Genomic DNA, 22437 nt, shown 5'->3' on the forward strand with positions numbered 1-22437 from the left:
CGGTAAATAGAGGTCCAGGGGTTCCAGTGTCCGGCACTGCTACTCCCGTTGGGAGGGCAAAGGAGTCCGAAGTGAGGAGTGATTGGGGGATGAGTTCCCCAGTAGAAGCACCAGAGGACCAGGGACTAGCCAGTTGGGCTAGATTCCCTTGGGGGGACCGGGGTGACACCACTTCTGTTCTGGGGGATCTTCGCGACTGTCAGGTGGACAGGGGACAGGAGATCTATACCACACAGACAGTCACACAACACATGAGTCATGTCTTAGCCTCAGGGGGATGGTGTGTAAATACCCAGAAGTCCTGGAGTGGCAGGCAGTTATTCCTCCAAAGGTTTTGGACCAGAGGTTGGAAGGCCAAGTTCAGGATCCGCCCGACCTGAAGGGTAGGACGTCTGTAACCAGCGTCCTGACCGATTCATCTTCCAGGGGTACCACTCCAGTTGGGAGGGTGCACAACTATGGAAGGGGGTGCAGAGGGTGGGAGAGCCCGCCTCTGACCCCGGTGCAACCTGAGGGGTTAAACCTTAGGTTGGGTGAATGGTGTTCTAAGGCTACCCCTCGCAAGAGGTGGAGGAACCCTAGAAGGAGAGGGAGGGGGAGGAGAGCCTCCCCTGTGACTTGTGGAAAAGTAAATTTTGCCATGTTGTATGTGCCTACGTGTTCCCCATCTTATGTTATATGTGCATGATCGATATGCATGTATTCCCCCCTCATCGAGTAAAGACGCAATTATAGTTGTGTCCATCTCTAGTATGCCAGTTTCCAGTCTTCGTGAATACAACGAATATTGGGCCTATGTAAAGCTACGTTGCCACGTTTCACAGTGTGCACGTTAATTCATTGAATTGTCCCCGTTTCTAGGCCTCAAAAGGGCCCGGACTCAGATTCAGCTCCTGTTTCCTGAACCCTCTCCAAGGAGCGATACAGCCCCCACCTGTATCCCTGACCCTTCACTTACTTCATGCCTCGCAGTGCCCGGCTCGGCCTGGCTCTGTCTCCCAGTCTGCCAAGGGTATGTTATGATTCTAGTTATCAGTCCAGCCCTCCTTCTCTGCATTCCTAAGCTACTGCATCGCATCAAGAGTTTCCGTCATGGTCTAGCCTTTATGTCTCCATGTAAGAGAAATACTGTATTTATATTCATAAAATATTCCTCACACAAGCGCTACATGTAGAATTATGCATGCACCAGTCTTAATGTCTGTTAGCCTTTGCCCTGATAACTTTTGGATTCTATCAACATGTTCTCTAAACACCAGATACTAGATATGCCTGGGTACATGTCGCTCTGACACTCCAGACTTTAGTCTCCTCTTCTGGCGCAGAAGTCATAGCCCCCAGTTCCTCCTGGTAACACGTCATTGCCAGTTTGCGCGCACCACTAGGTTAGAGGTCCCAGCTGCTCAGGTAGCCCCCTCCATGTTTCCGCCCCATTTATGACATATTCTGTTACGTTTACATCACATGTCTATGTATACGCCCTGTACACACCTCTTGTTACACCCACTTTATGCCTTATCTTTCGCGACTGCTACAAACTCCGCCTACTGCTACGCCTACTGTATTGAATGCAATGTATTTTGTTTAACTATATATACTAATGTTCTGTTATTAAAAGGTGTGCGCACCATTCCCAGATCCTGCCCCGGCAGCTGCCGGGCCCTGCCATCCTATTCCCATGCAGGCTGTCCTGTTCCTGTCCTTTATGCTTATTAAAGCCTGTCAACTTCAGCTACCTCGAATCTTGACTCTTATTTATTGAGCTATCTGTTTATATTGTATCCAGTCAAAAATAGAACCGGTAATTAATTATTTATTTACCACATAATGGCGCCCGAATAGGAACTTGCCCTTTCCCCACGCGCCGGAGAAGCCACGCAAGCCCCCTGACCCTCTGCAGCCGTGACGGAACCATCCTGCGCAGCGGCAGATATTTCTGCTTCAAGTATCCCTCAGGTCCACGGAGGAGACGGAGGTTGTGGTCCAGCATCCAGACGAGGCGGTGGAGGAACGCGGCGAGTCCCGACCAGAGCCCAAGCCGAGAGTCCAAGGTCCGAGGTATCCGGAGGCCCACCCGTAACTGAAGTCCGAAGTTCGTAGTCCGACGTCGTAGCAGTCCAGTCCAGTCCGAGGCCTTCCGTTCTTGCTGCCCGGTGAGTACCGTTGCTGGGGTAGTATCTAGACAGGGTCAATTAATTTGTCTCTGGTCCGTGGGTTTGGGTACACAGATCCAACACGAAGTGTCCACCTAGGTGGATGCGGGTCCTGGCGTGTCTCTTTATGGGACCGGTAAGTTTCGTACTGTTTTAGCAGTGCATCTAGTCATTCTAGTCAGTTCTGTTCTCGGGAAATTCATGTGTTCTGTTCTCAGTATTTCAGGTAATATTCTGTCCGAACTGTTATTTTAAATGTTATTTCATGTGTTTTCAATGTCGTGGTATGAGTGATTTGTTTTCAAGTTATTATTGTGTTTATCGTGTATTGTATTGTGTCTAGACTCCAGTCTAAGTTATGCCTCTGTTCACGAAGTTACGTCAGTTAAGAACTAGAAAAGGTCTGCTCGAGGAAGCAGTTCCTGTCCCGCCTAGGGACAGTCCAGGTCATTTTATGTATCATAAGCATGGCATAAGTGCCATATTATATCTTGACTTGTGGGTCGAGTATACTAAAGATCTAGAAGAGAAATATAGATGGCCCGTATCGGGTACATGGGATGCCGAGTGCATCATGCGAGTAGAAGAAGTATTATGGAAAAAGAAATCCAGACAGTCCCAGAAAGATGCCATCGAGTTATGGCGCAAAGAATCTCATAAAAGAACCGAAAAAGAAATCAGAAAGTCAGAGTTAAGTAGAGAATCTTCAGAAAGAGCCCAAGAAAGGGAATTGATCGAAATAGGTGAACGAGTTAAAGCCGAACAGTCAGACAGACAGAGGAATGCCCTCATTAAGGGTATGTATCCTCTTCTTGCCGAGGGCTTGCCGAAAGCAACCCCGGAAGCACCATGTAATTTTCCGCCGCCATTAGTTCCGATTAAGCTACGTCACAAACCGACCGCAGCTGATATTTTTCTTTCGTCCTATTTGGACGACACAGTCCCAGAATATGCAAATCCTGTTCCGCCCGCTCCTGTAAATAATGTAATTCCTGTTCCTCCAGCCACCGGGGCACCTGTTACAGCACCCGTTACGGTACCCCTGGTCCAGCCCACAGTACAAGTACCCGCTACATCAGTCACTCTGCCCGCCCGTACAGTACCCGTCGACGATTCTAGTTTAGGAGCCGCGGGGGGGGGGATCCTCCTGGTACCCCGCCGCCACACAAACGTGTAACGTTAATCGAGTTACATGAACGTGCGTTACAGCGTACGCCCAAACATCAGTCCGTTGCAGATATCAGACGAGCTCTCACCGAATGCCGTTATGATCCAGTCCCAGGCGATGATAATATGGTTATATATTCATTGCGTGTAAGACGGGTAACCGAGTATTTGGACACCCTACCGAATATGAAAGAAGATCTAGACAGAATATATCGTTTCATCCGTACAGGAACAGACCCAGAAAGTATTGGCGAAGCCATGTCTCAAAGGAAAGCTGAGACCCAGCTCATACTTTTAAAGTTTCTAATTAATTGTTTAATAAGGAAACAAGATTATCCGACTAAAGATCCGACCGAAATGAAAGTTCTGACAAGGTGGAGTGATAATATAGCCGAGGGAAGACATAGGACACTCAGTTGTATAGAGAGTATGTACAAGAAAATTCGTAAGGAAATAATAAGGTTACACGAGAAACGTAAAGCAGCACAAATAAGCGAGAAAGAAAACGACTCTTCTACTGAAGAGGTAGACGACGAGAATCCTACCAGAATAGCGTATGTAGGTAAAACTAGACTTCCAGACCGACATTCACGCCTAGAACACAAGAAAGTTTTTCATCTTCCAGCACCAGAACAAGGTTCCCTAGAACAAGTATTTCAAGCTACCGATCACATTCTGAAATCACGAATCGGTTACAGTGAACTTAGTACCATGCATGAACAAGAACTAGTCCGATCAGCAGTCCGATGGATTACTGATTCTACCACTTTTCCAGACGAAATAGTGGCACAAATGTTTCTGAAATTGCCCCCAGCTGAGCAGCGACTGGTGGGTATGTATATGATCCAGCACCTCATTACACTGTATGAGGGTCAGCATTCTGATCCAGGTCCGTTACATGATGTTCTGAACGAGTTACTCCAGTATAGATGGAGAGGTTTAGGTACCGATTTAATTAGTATCATTCTAGAACAGCGCCACAAATATAGAACGTTTCTGAATCCGCATTTTGTTCACGTCTCACCTCCAGAAAGTAAACCATTTTATATAGATAGACAGCATCCGTTACGAGAAGTACACCCAGTTAGGACAGCGGGTGGTGAAATGCAACGAGTATTTGTATACACCCCTATCACAAAGATGGAACTCTTAGAGATGAAGAAATTAATTCCCTGTCACGACAAAGATCCAGCAGGGTTCCATCGAGAATTAAAAGACATGCTCCGTATGGGAGAATACACGTATCCAGATATCATTAAAATGCTAAAGGTCCTGTTGCCCGCAGGGGTATATGAAAAACTCAAGGAAAAAGAATGGGAGGTGGGAGAGAAAAAGATTGATTGGACAGCTCTAGAAGCTGAAGATAAAATACGAGTACCAGGTACCGGTCTTGGGGACAAATGTAAAGAGTTGCCCGAGTTATTGATACAGGTCTTGCCAAGGTTACTAGCCACGAAAAAGGAAGATTGGGATGCAATCTCAGCATGCAAACAGAAACAGGATGAAGACACTAGTGATTTTTATTCTAGATTTGAAAAATGTTTTATTATTAACAGTGGTTTGAAGACGAGTAGCGAGTCATACCCTCATCTTTTTGTTACTAAACTAGTCGAGAATTCAAGTACACAAGTTAAAAATCGAGTTTTGAAAGTCGAAAGTACCTGGCAAGCTAGTACCCCGTCACAGATGCTTCAGATGCTCCAGTATCACCAGAACAGAATCAGGGAAGAGCAAGAACACGAAAGGAGACGTATGAAAGACACGAAAATGAAAGTACTAGTTGCACAATCTGTTCCACAAGACAGTCAGAAGAGGGGTCCGAATCAAGCCAGTCATCCTGCAGCTCCCGTTAAAGGGACATGCAATTACTGTAAACAGCCAGGTCATTTCATAAACGAGTGTGCAGTTCTGAAACACAACATAGCCACTGGTAAGACTAAAGAAAGACCACGTCCGCCTAGACAAGAACAAGTTTCACAGACTTCTCAGTCACCACAGAATGCACAACAGACAGCTCCAGCACCGCAGCCTATTGCTGCAACACAGCATGTTACACAGCAGATGTACCAGTATGCCCAGACAGAGTATCCAGAGTATCAACAGTATTCATGAAACAGCCTAGAGAGGGAGGTAGGCTTGCCTCTCATCGAGATACCTGTAGATCAAGAGGGTCCCTATGTACACAGTCAAGTATTAGGGAAAGACAGAAAGTTTTTGATTGATACAGGGGCAAGTAGGACTACTATCAGTCACGACGAGGTTCCAGGGGCTCCGCTCTCAGGCTCTAGAAATGTTTCCCTTGGATTTTCAGGAAAGCCTATTGTTAACGAGATTTCAAAATCAGTTACTCTAGAAGTTGGTCCATTGTCCCGAACTACTGATTTGTTACTTACGAAATCATGTCCAGAAAATTTGTTAGGTATTAAAACATTGAAAGAATTAGGTGCAGTTATTTGCTGTTCCCCAGAAGGAATCCGATTGTTCTTAAGGGACTTTAAAGGTCACTATGTATTACGTGATTTTGATCCAAGATTGTCAAATGTACCGCAGCATTTATGGGCGCAAGGTCCAACTGATGTAGGTTTTATGCAAATCACACCCCATCGTGTGACTCTCAAGCAAGGTATAGTCCTGCCACGAATCAGACAGTACAGATCGCCACCTGAGGCTGTAGCAGCCTTATCCAAAATTATTGACGAGCTCATTGCTCAAGGAGTGGTTGTAGAAACTGACTCCAATGTATGTAATTCTCCTATTATTCCAGTCATGAAACGTACTGATCCAAATGCACCTCCAGTATATCGATTAGTGATTGACCTTCGAGAGCTTAATAAATGTATCATACCCCAGTATCCAGTAGTCCCAGATATCTCATCCCTATTGACAGCCATTGATTCTGAAGCTACGTTTTTCACTGTCATAGACCTCAAGAATGCATTTTTCAGTGTCCCGATTCATCCAGACAGCCAGTACCTTTTCGGTTTTTGTTTAAATGGAAGGAGCTATAAATTTACACGAGCTCCTCAAGGTTTCACAGAAAGCCCTAGTATTTACAGTCAAGCACTTAAGAGACAACTAGACAATATTCACATGCCAACTGACACTGCCCTGCTCCAGTATGTCGATGATCTACTGATCACAGCCCGTTCTGAACGTGATTGCGAGCGAGTGTCACTTACAGTTCTGTATTTCCTAGCCGAGCAGGGGCACAAGGTGTCCCCTTCGAAGCTTTAGTTCTGTGTCCAGCAAGTGATCTACTTAGGCCACTTACTGTCCAAGTGGGGTAGGCAGTTGACACCAGACCGTATCCAGTTAATAGCGAGTCTTCCACAGCCCAAGACACAGAAGGAGGTACGTGCTTTTATTGGCCTTACTTCTTATTGCAGGCAATGGATTCCTCAGTATGCATTTCTAGCTAAGCCACTGATACAGTTAACGACACAGGAGGCAGCCGTATCGACTGTCCTCCCTTGGACCCAGGAACATACACTTGTTTTTAATGAATTAAAGAAAGCCTTATGCCAAGCACCCGTTCTAGCTACACCGAACTACAGTAAGCCTTTTACACTTTTTGTCACAGAACGTGATGGTACTGCATTATCTGTTCTCACACAAGATCAAGCGGGACAGTACAAGCCCTGTGCTTATTTTTCAAGCACATTAGATCCAGTAGCCCAGGCTCTGCCTGCGTGCCTCAAGTCAGTTGCAGCCACAGCTCTAGCTATCAGACAGAGTGATTCCATAGTATTAGGACATTCCCTGACAGTACAAGTTCCACACTCCGTGGAAGTTCTTTTAAACCGAACACAGACTCAGCACTTGACAATTGCACGTTTAACAGGTTATGAACTGACACTGTTCCAGCCACACATAGAAATCAGACGCTGCAACATTCTAAATCCTGCTACACTGTTACCGTCAGTTACTTCAAATTCTGCCACACATGACTGTGTGGAAGTAGTTAACACTATGACCAAGCCAAGACAAGACCTGACAGACATTCCATTACCTGATCCCGACCTGACACTTTATGTGGATGGTTCATGTATGAGAACAAGTACAGGAGAACTAGTAGCCGCGTATGCAGTGACTACTGAAACTGAAGTTATAGAAACACATCATATTGACACCCTGTCTGCTCAAGCAGCAGAGCTAGTTGCTCTGACCCAAGCCTGCATACGTGCCAAGAACCTGAAAGTAAACATATATACAGATTCACGTTATGCATTCGGAGTTGTACACGACTTCGGAGTGCTCTGGCAGGAGAGAGGTTTTATGACTTCTCATGGAACCAAGATTCAGCATGGTCTCCTCATTCAAGCTCTGTTAGACGCAATACATTTACCGACAGCTATCGCTATCATGAAGTGCAAGGCACATACGAAAGTTACTGACATTATTTCCCAAGGTAACGATCTAGCCGATCGAACAGCCAAGCTTACAGCTCAGACTCCCGACATTCCAGCTAACACGACACAGACACTAACTCCAGATCCGACTACTTGTATGACAGTTAAGGACCCTACACAAGATGTCATAGACATACAGTTACATGCTACTCCCGAAGAAATTAAGAAATGGTCCGAACGAGGAGGGGTCCAGACAGATCAGGGATGGGTGACGAAGGGAAAAGCCACATGGTTTCTCCCCGACTCTATGGTTCAAGTCATTATCAGTACCGCACATAGTCCAGCACATCTAGGAGAAAAAGCTATGTTAGACAGTATCCAGAACCTTTGGTTCAACAAGCACTTACGAGCTGCAGCCAAGCAGAAAGTCCGTACTTGTATGATATGTTGCCAGTTCAATCCAGGTAAAAGTGTCCCGGTGGAACAAGGTGGATTCCAGCCTCCTGACCACCCTTTTGAAGTCCTCCAGATGGATTATATTCAGATGGAGCGATGTCGAGGTTTCAAGTATGTCCTCGTAGTTGTATGCGCTTTGTTCAGGTGGACAGAAGCATATCCAGTCCCAGACTACACAGCCGCGACCACTGCCAAGCAGTTGGTTCGTGAATTCTTTCCCCGCTATGGACTCCCTAGGGTCGTGTATTCTGATAACGGCCAGCCATTCTCATCTGAGTTAATGAAGCATGTTTCCCTTTTGTTAGGGTACCAGTGGAAGTTCCATTGTGTGCGCCATCCTGAAGCAGCCGGTCTCGTAGAGAGACATAATCAGACCCTGAAAATCCGTATTGCCAAGATATGTAAAGAGAAAGGTGTAGACTGGCTAGTTGCCCTGCCAGTTGCTTTATTCTTTATGCGAATGGTTGCACATTCCAGATCAGGTCTGTCCCCTTATGAGGTCGTATTCGGCCGCCCCCCAAATATGTGGGGTACACCTAGACCCCGCAGTATTACAGATGTTTCCAGTAATATGTTGACAGATTACCTAGCTTCCTTGATGTCTGCCCTGCAATCTTGTCGTTCACAGATTGCCGCTGCATTTCCAGACAATACCGAAGTGAAACCGCACGAGGTCATTCCAGGGGACCTTGTTCTCGTAAGGAACTTTGATCGTTCAAATCCGCTGGAACCCCGTTGGAAGGAGCCACGACTTGTCCTTCTGACCACCCGCACGGCCGTGAAGTTGGAAGGCCGCAAGGGATGGGTCCATCTGTCTCATATCAAGAAATTTCATGTACTTCGTAAAAAGACATTCGAAAAGGACTGTTCCATTTCTAAAGACTGCCTGAAACCAGACATTGATCAGAATCCTGAACTGAAAGTTCCTCTGTTAGAGACAACTCCGCAGCAGGAGTATAAGTTAAAACTCCGGTCTAGTAAAATAAGTCAGCCAGTTTAATTGTCTAAGTCCCTCTCGGGTGAAACGGTTAGACAGGTCCCTGACATGTATGAGATAGACCCCCATAGTGAGAGAGTTAGTCAAAACTCTATCAGATGTATCGTTTTTCTAAGTTTTATATTGTTTCTAAGTCTTATGGTTACCTGCACAAGTTATGCATTGCATTTATGTTTTCCAAGTTCACATGTAAATAAGTTTTCTAATGCTACAGTAGAGCACACATTTAGTGATCTGCCTCCTCACGAGCTATCCTATTGTCTTGCTATGTGTAACAATACATTTATCAGAATGTTACACTATTCACACCAGACCAGCAATGCCACTAATTGTTGGGTGTGTGGTCGACTCCCCCCTTTCCAGACACCGAAGGGAGTTCTGCCACTCTTTCCTTATCCGTTTTCACATAATGGTTCGTGTGGAGCATGGTCCACGTTAACGTCATCCTCCAATGATATGTCCCTTCTGAATAGAACATGTTTTCCAGACAAGCAAGGTCTCTCCCATAGAACAGGGTTAGATCTAGAAAATGAAGTTTACAATTTAGGTAATTATTCTTCGAATTTTATGGTCCTGAATGTTCAGTCTGATACTACTCCAGATTTGCCTGCTATTTCAGTACTACCAGTCAAAGGCGAATTATGTGTCCGAAAGAATGGTTCCGCACATGTAGGACATAGTGATTGTGCTACTACTGTCGAGTATAGTGACAGTGGGAAATCTATTTTTAAAGCCTCACGTCATTCTTATTTTGTTTGTGGTCAGACCGCATATGTTCGTCTGCCCCTCGATTGGGATGGAATATGTTACATTGCCTTCCTACTGCCACCAGTTTTTCTAGCCCCATCTGATTATCACAAAAACACACATCTAGTACACGTCAGACATAGAAGGGAGATCGAGTCCCCAATTGTCGATCAAACTGAAACTGCTCTAGAACAGTATACAGATTTCAATAGAGGTTTCTTCTTCTTTATAGGACCTATCCAGAATAGTAAGTTAATACGTAGACTAACCAGAACCCTTGAAGCAGTAGTGAATGAGACTACTTCTGCTCTAGGTAACTTAACCGAAGAGCAATCTGCTATGAGATTTGTCGTGCTCCAAAATCGTCTCGTTCTTGACGTCATACTGGCCGATAGAGGAGGAGCATGTAGAGTCATCGGATCTAGTTGCTGCATTTTCATTCCTAATAACGCGCCGTCTGTTTATTCAGCTATAACCAGACTTCATAAAATTGCCCATCAGTTACACCAGAATCCAGGCACCTGGACATGGTCCGGTTGGCTCTGGAGTATCATATCTGCCTGGGGATGGAAAGTATTGTCATTTCTAGGTATTGCAGTAATGATCATATTCAGTTGCTGCCTCTGTATACAATGTGGCCCTGCGATTTGCGGCATTTGTGCTACCTCTTGTATTCCTAGTCCTAAGTCCCGCTCTAAATCCCGTTCCAAGACAATTCGAGACGAGCAAATGATGCTATATGAAATGATAGATGGTATCATGAATATTGATGTTTCCTGATGGGAACGTAGGGCACAAGGAGGGAATGTGGAAAAGTAAATTTTGCCATGTTGTATGTGCCTACGTGTTCCCCATCTTATGTTATATGTGCATGATCGATATGCATGTATTCCCCCCTCATCGATTAAAGACGCAATTATAGTTGTGTCCATCTCTAGTATGCCAGTTTCCAGTCTTCGTGAATACAACGAATATTGGGCCTATGTAAAGCTACGTTGCCACGTTTCACAGTGTGCACGTTAATTCATTGAATTGTCCCCGTTTCTAGGCCTCAAAAGGGCCCGGACTCAGATTCAGCTCCTGTTTCCTGAACCCTCTCCAAGGAGCGATACAGCCCCCACCTGTATCCCTGACCCTTCACTTACTTCATGCCTCGCAGTGCCCGGCTCGGCCTGGCTCTGTCTCCCAGTCTGCCAAGAGTATGTTATGATTCTAGTTATCAGTCCAGCCCTCCTTCTCTGCATTCCTAAGCTACTGCATCGCATCAAGAGTTTCCGTCATGGTCTAGCCTTTATGTCTCCATGTAAGAGAAATACTGTATTTATATTCATAAAATATTCCTCACACAAGCGCTACATGTAGAATTATGCATGCACCAGTCTTAATGTCTGTTAGCCTTTGCCCTGATAACTTTTGGATTCTATCAACATGTTCTCTAAACACCAGATACTAGATATGCCTGGGTACATGTCGCTCTGACACTCCAGACTTTAGTCTCCTCTTCTGGCGCAGAAGTCATAGCCCCCAGTTCCTCCTGGTAACATGTCATTGCCAGTTTGCGCGCACCACTAGGTTAGAGGTCCCAGCTGCTCAGGTAGCCCCCTCCATGTTTCCGCCCCATTTATGACATATTCTGTTACGTTTACATCACATGTCTATGTATACGCCCTGTACACACCTCTTGTTACACCCACTTTATGCCTTATCTTTCGCGACTGCTACAAACTCCGCCTACTGCTACGCCTACTGTATTGAATGCAATGTATTTTGTTTAACTATATATACTAATGTTCTGTTATTAAAAGGTGTGCGCACCATTCCCAGATCCTGCCCCGGCAGCTGCCGGGCCCTGCCATCCTATTCCCATGCAGGCTGTCCTGTTCCTGTCCTTTATGCTTATTAAAGCCTGTCAACTTCAGCTACCTCGAATCTTGACTCTTATTTATTGAGCTATCTGTTTATATTGTATCCAGTCAAAAATAGAACCGGTAATTAAGTATTTATTTACCACAGACTCCTGGTCCGCCTGAGGGCGTAGACCCTAGGCTGGAGAACCAGTGGCAGTCTAGTCCTGTCCTCCAGACAGGAAGAGTGGAGAATGGCTACTATGTACCAGGGGTTCCTACCCCCCACTCTGTGAATAGGCAAGGTCCGGTGGCACCTGGGTGGCCCAGGTCCTGGTCCTGGCAGCGGACAGCTTGGGAGTACAAGTGGGGTAGCCCAGTTGTTCCAGACAGTGTTTTTAGAAGGAACCCCATGGGTTCACCGTGGCGTAGAACAGGAGGGTGTCCCTGTAGTTGCGGGCCCGTGTCTGTGTTTTATCGAACCAAGCAGGGAAGCCCATCACGGTGGTGATTGTTCTACCCTGTGTTTTGGCTGGAAGGGGGTTGTATTGGACTTGGCCCTTCTGGCAGGTTCACCCCTGAACTTTTTGCTTTTAAATTGTGACCTGGTGTTAGTGATTTTTGGTTTCTGTGCACTTTACCACTGTGTCCCAGGGTAAACTGCGTGAGCGTGGTGCGATAGGCCTGCCCTCCCATAGGAATGCATGGGGAATGTATGTGTCCATGTTTGTTCCTGATGTGTGGGGAGTGCAGGCTCGAGTCTGGTATGTGCTGTCTCGTGTGATTAAATGCTGCACGATGATGTGTGCGGCGTGAATGTGTCTAGTGTGGAAGTGCCACTTTTAGAAGTTGGCATGTTTGTGTAATTTATGTGAATTGGCTGTCTGGTTTATGATTGGCTGGAGCTGGCTGGTGTGCCAGGCTCCAGGAGTCAGGATGGGTCTGCCCCGGTGGTGAATGGGAGATCTGCATGAGTGATGTGAGGGAGGGGTGCACCTGGGACCTGATTAGGGCTGGGCTTTCCCCCACACAATGCTGGCTCCACCCCCTGTGGTGCGACTGATGACCCTACCCATCCTTTGAATAGGAAGAGGGGCTGAGCAAAACAAAGTGCTCAGGAACCAGTTGTATCTGGTTCGCCCCTTGCCTGCACCCTTGTAGACAAAGGATTTCTATGTATAAAAAGGGGCTGTGTCCCCTTGAAAAATGTTCTTCCTGATCCTACCTTGAGGTGGGCCTGCTGCTGCTGGCCGCCAGGAGGACCGCCACTGGGTATTGCCTCCCTGCCTGGAGGGCCCTATGAGCTGGCCCCTGGGCCCAGCCTTTGCCCCCCACCTCATACAAGAACTTTCCTGGACTTTTGGATTCCTGCCTGCCAGACCCTGGGAAGCGCTGGCCTCCCCCTGCTGAAAATAGCGCATTTGCACCTGGGACCTGAATAGGGCTGGGCTTTCCCAACACAATGCTGGCTCTGCCCCCTGTGGTGCGACTGATGTCCCTAGCCTGACTAGTGAATGGTGAGAGGGGCTGAGCATACCAGAGTGCTCCAAAACCAGCTGCGACTGGTTTTCCCCCGACCCTGCACCTAAGGACAAAGGGTTTCTGTGTATAAAAAGGGTCTGTGACCCCTTATCAAAGGTTCTCTTGCCTGATCCTAATTGGAGGGGGGCCTGCTGCTGCTGGGCGCCAGGAGGACCGCCACCGGAGACTACCTCCCTGCCTGGAGGGCCCTGTGAGCTGGCCCCTGGGCCCAGCCTTTGCCCCCCCACCTCCTGAAGGACCTTGGACTGGTGACTTTGTTTCCTAAAAGCCCTAAAGCAAAGCCCCTTACTTTCCAGGAGGAGCGCTGGATTTGTCAGCCTTGCAGCGCTGGGCTGCCGCGTGTGGAGAGATTCCCCCGGTCTAGGAATTCCCCCCCCTCTCTCGTGCTTACTAGAGCCGCGGGTGCCCACCCCGCATTTCCTGCCGCATTTGGGGGAATTCGATTATCACCCCGCGATTTTGCTGGTTTATTTGCCTAGCAGGTGCCCACCACGCCAGGGACCTGGTGCCCGTGTGTTTTTTTATATATCTATCCCTAGCGGGTGCCCACCCCGCCAGGGACTCCGTATTTTCACGGGTGCCCAGCCCGGATTGCCACCGACGAACAAAACATCCCTACGGGCCGCCGCTCTGCCCACGGCGACCCAGAAGTGCCCCAACCCGGAAGCAGCGGGCCGGCCAATCCCAGCACGGCCTGTCCGGAAGAACCGCGGCGCGAGGAGAAGAGGGGGCTGAAGGCGCAGGTGGGGCTCCGGTGCTGGAAGAGAGCCCCGCGCTGCCAAAAGAAGAAGCCCGCACGGGGCTCCCAGGAGTGAGGGAGAGCCCCATGGTGACCAGCCAAGAAGGAATCCCCGAGGCAGGGCTCCCGCAACCGCGGTGCGAGCCCTGCTGTCCGGCCTTTAGGAGGCGCCAAAGGAGTCCCGGTGAGTGGGGCTCCGGTTTTGCAGTGCGGAGGGCATTTGTGATTTTTAGCCCTGAGAGGCTCCTGGGCATTCTGGTATTTTGAGTCCCCCTAGCCGGACTCCCACGATTCCAGGGGCCTTTGTCTTCTTCTGGGGAAGTTGTTCAGAGCCCACGACAAGCTCCTGGGCATTTGCTGATCTAGAGTCCTCCGAGTGGGACTCCAACCACCCCGGGGCATTTCGGGAGGTGGAGCGGCCCGGCTGGCAGCGGGCCGCTCCCCCCACCGTGGGCAGCATTTCTTCTGAGCCCACGAGAGGCTCCAAAGAGGCATTTGTGTATTTAGAGCCTGCGGGCTCCAATGCTGATTTGGGGCATTTTATTGGTCAGAGCCTGTGAGGCTCCCCCGGGCATTTCTTTATTCAGAGCCGGAGAGGCTCCCACGTGGTTTTGGGCCCCATTGGTTGTTTCTAGAGCCCAAGAGAGAGCCAGGAGGCACGCTGGTGCCAGGCTCAGTCCTACAGCTGTCCAGCACTTAGTGGGCATCTGCTCCGTTTAGGAACCTCTTGCGCACTCTGCTTTGGATGCCTGCGCAGCCCTGCCCTGACTCTGCTGGTCACAGGGCGTTTCAGCCCCTGAGAGGCCAGTTGGCCTGGGGACAATTTATGTGGTTATGCCCTATGTGATATTTTGCGCAAATGTGATACCTGCCTAATGTCATTTCTGCATCATGTGTAATGTCTTTATGCCTATACCTCTGAATGTAGTGTGATGCTTAGGAGGTTGTTTTTCCTAGTATAGTGATGCTTGTGAGTTCATGATTCCCTGCGTGATATTTTCCTAAGGTGGTTAGGGTTGCGTAGGTGGTACTTACCTCTTACCAGTGGTTACTGGTTGTGTGCTACATTTTCTATTTTTGTGCTACAGTAATTATTGTTCTCTGTTCTAAACGCTATTCCTACAAGTATTCTAGTTCTAAAAGTGCCTATTCCTGACAGTGGCCCACGTGGCCCTGTCCCATGTTCATAATCCCCTGTAAATTCTGCCCGTGCCTATGGCACATTGTAAAGTATGTATTTATTATCTAATGTGTTTGTTATAATACAGAGGCTATTTTTATATTTAACCTTGTGTGGAGTTTCCTTTGTGGTGGGCCTTGGGTGTTGTTGCTGGTGGGTGTGCGCGCAAACGCTTTACACCTTGCCTCCGAGATAAGCCTTACTGCTCGTGCCAAGCTACCAAGAGGGTGAGCAGGGGTTATCTTGGCGGGTGACTTCCTTGCCCTGACCTAGAATGGTGGTTTCTGCCTGGCTTTGGTGCAAGCCTTAGCCAACCGGAAATCGCCATTTCTAACAGGGACCATCGGCACCTAGGGTGGAGAGAGCATCAGCACCTGGGGTGTAGGGTACATCAGCACCCCAGGTGGAGGGAGCATCAGCACATGGGGGGAAAGGACCATCAGCACCTGGGGTGGAGGGAGCCTCAGCACCTTAGGTGGAGGGAGCATCAGCACCTGGGGTGGAGGGAGCATCAGCACCTGGGGTGGAGGGAGCATCAGCACCTGGGGTGGAGGGAGCATCAGCACATGGGGTGAAGGGAGCATCAGCACCTGGGGTGGAGGGAGCATCAGCACCTGGGGTAGAGGGAGCATCAGCACTTGGGGTGGAGGGAGTATCAGAACCAGGGGTGGAGGGAGCATCAGCACCAGGGGTGGAGGGAGCATCAGCACCCAGGGTGAAGGGAGCATCAGCACCCGGGGTGGAGGGAGCATCAGCACCTTAGGTGGCGCAAGCATCAGCACCTTAGGTGGAGGGAGCATCAGCACCTGAAGTAGAAGGAGCATCAGCACCTGGGGTGGAGGGAGCATCAGAACATTAGGTGGAGGGAGCATCAGCACCAGTGATGGAGGGAGTATCAGCCTCTGGGGTGGAGGAAGCATCAGCATCAGCATATTCAGAGGGTGGCCATCTTTACCTGGAGGTGAGGGCTCATCCACTCCTTGGCTGGAGGGCACAGTAGCAGCTGTGGTGGAGAGCATATCAGCTTCATCAGTGTCGGGCGTACCCAGAACCAGGGTGATGAGCGATTGAGGGCCAGGGTTGGAAGTCATCTTACCACCTAGGGTAGAAAGGGCAACAACATGTCTGAAGCAGGGAACATCAGCATATCGTCAGCCCTGAGGGTGGAGGGCACATCAATGCCAGGGTCTGCGGGTCATCTGCACCTTTTAGAGCTGACATCAAGACCTGGGATGGAGGGAACATTAGCACCTGGACTGGAGCGTACATGATTACCAGTGATGGAGGGTGAACCAGTGGAAGGGTTGAAGCACTGGGCGTGGAGGTCACATCAGTGCATAAGTGTGACTGTGGGCTGGACTGTGACTTGTCTGAGATCACACAGTGTGTCATTAACTCTCTCTCTCCTCTCTCTGCAGTGCTGGGGTCTGTGGTGGGACAGTGACTTGTCTGAGGTCACACAGTGTGTCATTAACCCTCTCTCCTCTCTCAGCAGCGCTGGGGTCTCTGGGTGGGACTGTGACTTGTCTGAGATCACACAGTGTGTCATTAACTCTCTCTCGTCTCTCTGCAGTGCTGGGGTCTCCGGGAGAGACAGTGACTTGTCTGAGGTCACACAGTGTGTCATTAACTCTCTCTCCTCTCTCTGCAGTGCTGGGGTCTCTGGTGGGACAGTGACTTGTCTGAGATCACACAGTGTGTCATTAACTCTCTCTCCTCTCTGCAGTGCTGGGGTCTCTGGGTGGAACAGTGACTTGTCTGAGGTCACACAGTGTATCATTAACTCTCCCTCCTCTCTCTGCAGTGCTGGGGTCTCTGGACTGGACAGTGACTTGTCTGAGATCACACAGTGTGTCATTAACTCTCTCCCCTTTCTCTGCAGTGCTGGGGTCTCTGGGTGGGACAGTGACTTGTCTGAGATCACACAGTGTGTCATTAACTCTCTCCTCTCTGCAGTGCTGAGGTCTCCGGGAGAGACAGTGACTTGTCTGATGTCACACAGTGTGTCATTAACTCTCTCTCTCCTCTCTCTGCAGTGCTGGGGTCTCTGGGTGGGACGGTGACTTGTCTGAGGTCACACAGTGTGTCATTAACTCTCTCTTCTCTCTGCAGTGCTGGGGTCTCTGGGTGGGACAGTGACTTGTCTGAGGTCACACAGTGTGTCATTAACTCTCTCTCCTCTCTCTGCAGTGCTGGGGTCTCTGGGTGGGACAGTGACTTGTCTGAGGTCACACAGTGTGTCATTAACTCTCTCTCCTCTCTCTGCAGTGCAGGGGTCTCTGGAGGGACAGTGACTTGTCTGAGGTCACACAGTGAGTCATTAACTCTCACTCCTCTCTCTGCAGTGCTGGGGTCTCTGGGTGGGACAGTGACTTGTCTGAGGTCACACAGTGTGTCATTAACTCTCTCTCCTCTCTCTGCAGTGCTGGGGTCTCTGCGTGGGACAGTGACTTGTCTGAGGTCACACAGTGTGTCATTAACTCTCTCTCCTCTCTGCAGTGCTGGGGTCTACGGGTGGGACAGTGACTTGTCTGAGGTCACACAGTGTGTCATTAACTCTCTCTCCTCTCTCTGCAGTGCTGGGGTCTCTGGGTGGGACAGTGTCTTGTCTGAGGTCACACAGTGTGTCATTAACTCTCTCCTCTCTCTGCAGTGCTGGGGTCTCTGGGTGGGACAGTGACTTGTCTGAGGTCACACAGTGTGTCATTAACTCTCTCTCCTCTCTGCCGTGCTGGGCTCTCTGGGTGGGACAGTGACTTGGCTGAGGTCACACAGTGTGTCATTAACTCTCTCTCCTCTCTGCAGTGCTGGGGTCTCTGGGTGGGACAGTGACTTGTCTGAGGTCACACAGTGTGTCATTAACTCTCTCTCTTCTCTCTGCAGCGCTGGGGTCTCTGGGTGGGACAGTGACTTGTCTGAGGTCACACAGTGTGTCATTAACTCTCTCTCCTCTCTCTGCAGTGCTGGGGTCTCTGGGTGGGACAGTGACTTGTCTGAGGTCACACAGTGTGTCATTAACTCTCTCTCCTCTCTCTGCAGTGCTGGGGTCTCTAAGTGGGACAGAGACTTGTCTGAGGTCACACAGTGTGTCAATAACTCTCTCTCCTCTCTCTGCAGTGCTGGGGTCTCTGGGTGGGACAGTGACTTGTCTGAGGTCACACAGTGTGTCATTAACTCTCTCTCCTCTCTCTTCAGTGCTGGGGTCTCTGGGTGGGACAGTGACTTGTCTGAGGTCACACAGTGTGTCATTAACTCTCTCTCCTCTCTCTGCAGTGCTGGGGTCTCTGGGTGGGACAGTGGCTTGTCTGAGGTCACACAGTGTGTCATTAACTCTCTCCTCTCTCTGCAGTGCTGGGGTCTCTGGGTGGGACAGTGACTTGTCTGAGGTCACACAGTGTGTCATTAACTCTCTCTCTCCTCTCTGCAGTGCTGGGGTCTCTGGGTGGGACTGTGACTTGTCTGAGGTCACACAGTGTGTCATTAACTCTCTCTCTCCTCTCTGCAGTGCTGGGGTCTCTGGGTGGGACTGTGACTTGTCTGAGGTCACACAGTGTGTCATTAACTCTCTCTACTCTCTCTGCAGTGCTGGGGTCTCTGGGTGGGACAGTGACTTGTCTGAGGTCACACAGTGTGTCATTAACTCTCTCTCCTCTCTCTGCAGTGCTGGGGTCTCTGCGTGGGACAGTGACTTGTCTGAGGTCACACAGCGTGTCATTAACTCTCTCTCCTCTCTGCAGTGCTGGGGTCTCCGGGTGGGACAGTGGCTTGTCTGAGGTCACACAGTGTGTCATTAACTCTCTCCTCTCTCTGCAGTGCTGGGGTCTCTGGGTGGGACAGTGACTTGTCTGAGGTCACACAGTGTGTCATTAACTCTCTCTCTCCTCTCTGCAGTGCTGGGGTCTCTGGGTGGGACTGTGACTTGTCTGAGGTCACACAGTGTGTCATTAACTCTCTCTCTCCTCTCTGCAGTGCTGGGGTCTCTGGGTGGGACTGTGAATTGTCTGAGGTCACACAGTGTGTCATTAACTCTCTCTACTCCCTCCGCAGTGCTGGGGTCTCTGGGGTGGACGGTGGCTTGTCTGAGGTCACACAGTGTGTCATTAACTCTCTCCTCTCTCTGCAGTGCTGGGGTCTCTGGGTGGGACAGTGACTTGTCTGAGGTCACACAGTGTGTCATTAACTCTCTCTCTCCTCTCTGCAGTGCTGGGGTCTCTGGTGGGACAGTGACTTGTCTGAGGTCACACAGTGCGTCATTAACTCTCTCTCCTCTCTCTTCAGTGCTGGGGTCTCTGGGTGGGACAGTGACTTGTCTGAGGTCACACAGTGTGTCATTAACTCTCTCTCTCCTCTCTGCAGTGCTGGGGTCTCTGGTGGGACAGTGACTTGTCTGAGGTCACACAGTGTGTCATTAACTCTCTCTCTCCTCTCTGCAGTGCTGGGGTCTCTGGTGGGACAGTGACTTGTCTGAGGTCACACAGTGTGTCATTAACTCTCTCTCCTCTCTCTGCAGTGCTGGGGTCTCTGGGTGGGACAGTGACTTGTCTGAGGTCACACAGTGTGTCATTAACTCTCTCTCCTCTCTGCAGTGCTGGGGTCTCTGGGTGGGACAGTGACTTGTCTGAGGTCACATAGTGTGTCATTAACTCTCTCCTCTCTCTGCAGTGCTGGGGTCTCTGGGTGGGACAGTGACTTGTTTGAGGTCACACAGCGTGTCATTAACTCTCTCTCCTCTCTGCAGTGCTGGGGTCTCTGGTGGGACAGTGACTTGTCTGAGGTCACACAGTGCGTCATTAACTCTCTCTCCTCTCTCTGCAGCGCTGGGGTCTCTGGTGGGACAGTTACTTGTCTGAGGTCACACAGTGTGTCATTAACTCTCTCTCCTCTCTCTGCAGTGCTGGGGTCTCTGAGTGGGACAGTGACTTGTCTGAGGTCACACAGTGTGTCATTAACTCTCTCTCCTCTATCTGCAGTGCTGAGGTCTCTGGTGGGACAGTGACTTGTCTGAGGTCACACAGTGCGTCATTAACTCTCTCTCCTCTCTCTGCAGTGCTGGGGTCTCTGGGTGGGACAGTGACTTGTCTGAGGTCACACAGTGTGTCATTACCTCTCTTTCCTCTCTCTTTGCAGTGCTGGTGTCTCTGGGTGGGACAGTGACTTGTCTGAGGTCACACAGTGTGTCATTAACTCTCTCTCCTCTCTCTGCAGTGCTGGGGTCTCTGGGTGGGACAGTGACCTGTCTGAGGTCACACAGTGTGTCATTAACTCTCTCTCCTCTCTCTGCAGTGCTGGGGTCTCTGGGTGGGACAGTGACTTGTCTGAGGTCACACAGTGCGTCATTAACTCTCTCTCCTCTCTCTGCAGTGCTGGGGTCTCTGGGTGGGACAGTGACTTGTCTGAGGTCACACAGTGTGTCATTAACTCTCTCTCTCCTCTCTGCAGTGCTGGGGTCTCTGGTGGGACAGTGACTTGTCTGAGGTCACACAGTGTGTCATTAACTCTCTCTCCTCTCTCTGCAGTGCTGGGGTCTCTGGGTGGGACAGTGACTTGTCTGAGGTCACACAGTGTGTCATTAACTCTCTCTCCTCTCTCTGCAGTGCTGGGGTCTCTGGGTGGGACAGTGACTTGTCTGAGGTCACACAGTGTGTCATTAACTCTCTCTCTCCTCTCTGCAGTGCTGGGGTCTCTGGTGGGACAGTGACTTGTCTGAGGTCACACAGTGAGTCATTAACTCTCTCTCTCCTCTCTCTTCAGCGCTGGTGACTCTGGATTCAGGCAGGGCTGATGATGACCTGATCCTGTCTGAGGACGGAAGACGCGTGACACGGACTGGCCCCGGTTGGACACTCCGTACCTCTGTGCTGGGGCGGGAGGGGTTCACCTCCGGGAGGCGTTACTGGGAGGTGCAGACGCTGCAGGGGTTGGTGGATGTGGGGGTCACAGGGTGGACTCTGGGAGAGGGGATGTTTACTGCAGACTTCCCTGAGTGCATGCTCGGGGTAGTGCCTCAGATGAATGGTAGTCTAGACTTTACTCTCACCTTCTCTCCCTCCCGTATGGCCCCCCGTCTGCACCCTAAGAAGCTGGGGGTGTACCTGGACTATGAGGGGGGGCGGGTCTCCTTGTTCAACGCAAACACCATGAAGCATCTCTGCACCTTCAATGACACCTTCACGGGGGAGGTGCGTCCCTACTTCTGGGTCGGTGAGGGGGCAGACCTGCGTCTGGTGTAATAATAGAGCCCCCGCTCCCCCTCCCCTCCCCCACCAGGGCAATAACAGGGCAGAGACAGGCAAACAGAAGCCCCCTCAGCCCCTTTCATACCCGCTCTAACTTCCTGCATCTATCTGGGGGAGGGGGAGATGTCCCAGTGAGAGGGGGGGACAAGAGATATCCTCCAGGGAGAAGGCGCGGGAGGTGTCCCAGAGGGAGGGGCTTGGAAGTTAACCCTTTCCTTTCTGCGGGGAGCTGTGAAGTGATGACATGGGGGGGGGTAAATGGGGAGGAGGTAGCCGGAAACCCAGCAGAGGCCAGAAACCAAAAACATGTGATATCTCCATTAAGTATATGTGTGTGTCTAGCGCCAAAAGGCCACAGACGCTGTTGTGCCTTTCACCAATAATACAGGCTCAGCACAAGCCCAAGCATTGAGTCTTGCTGATATTTTGCTGTGTTGCTGAGCCTCACCTTCTTAGCGCTGTGTTGCTGAGCCTCAACTTCTTAGCGCTGTGTTGCTCAGCCTCACCTTCCTAGCGCTGTGTTGCTGCGCTTCCCCTTCATAGTGCTGTGTTGCTGCTCCTCACCTTCTTAGCTCTGTGTTGCTGCCCTTCACCTTCATAGCGCTGTGTTGCTGCCCCTCAATTTCTTAGCACTGTGTTGCTGAGCCTCACCTTCATAGCGCTGTGTTGCTGCTCCTCACCTTCTTAGTGCTGTGTTGCTGCGCTTCACCTTCATAGCGCTGTGTTGCTGCCCCTCACCTTCTTAGCACTGTGTTGCTGAGCCTCACCTTCATAGCGCTGTGTTGCTGCTCCTCACCTTCTTAGTGCTGTGTTGCTGCGCCTCACCTTCTTAGTGCTGTGTTGCTGCTCCTCACCTTCTTAGTGCTGTGTTGCTGCGTCTCACCTTCATAGCTCTGTGTTGCTGTTCCTCACCTTCATAGCCCTGTGTTGCTGCTCCTCACCTTCTTAGCGCTGTTTTGCTGCGCCTCACCTTCTTAGTGCTGTGTTGCTGCGCTTCACCTTCTTAGCGCTGTGTTGCTGCGCCTCA

At 50.0% G+C, this 22437-nt stretch overlaps 1 pseudogene; it reads left to right on the plus strand.

Annotated features, from left to right (window-relative positions):
* The window catches only part of LOC144767892 (E3 ubiquitin-protein ligase TRIM38-like), an 88305-nt pseudogene extending 66901 nt beyond the window's left edge, over positions 1-21404 (plus strand).
* The last annotated feature ends 1033 nt before the right edge of the window (positions 21405-22437 follow it).

This window comes from Lissotriton helveticus, chromosome 7 (assembly GCF_964261635.1).
Source record: "Lissotriton helveticus chromosome 7, aLisHel1.1, whole genome shotgun sequence".
Taxonomy (NCBI): Eukaryota; Metazoa; Chordata; class Amphibia; order Caudata; family Salamandridae; genus Lissotriton; species Lissotriton helveticus.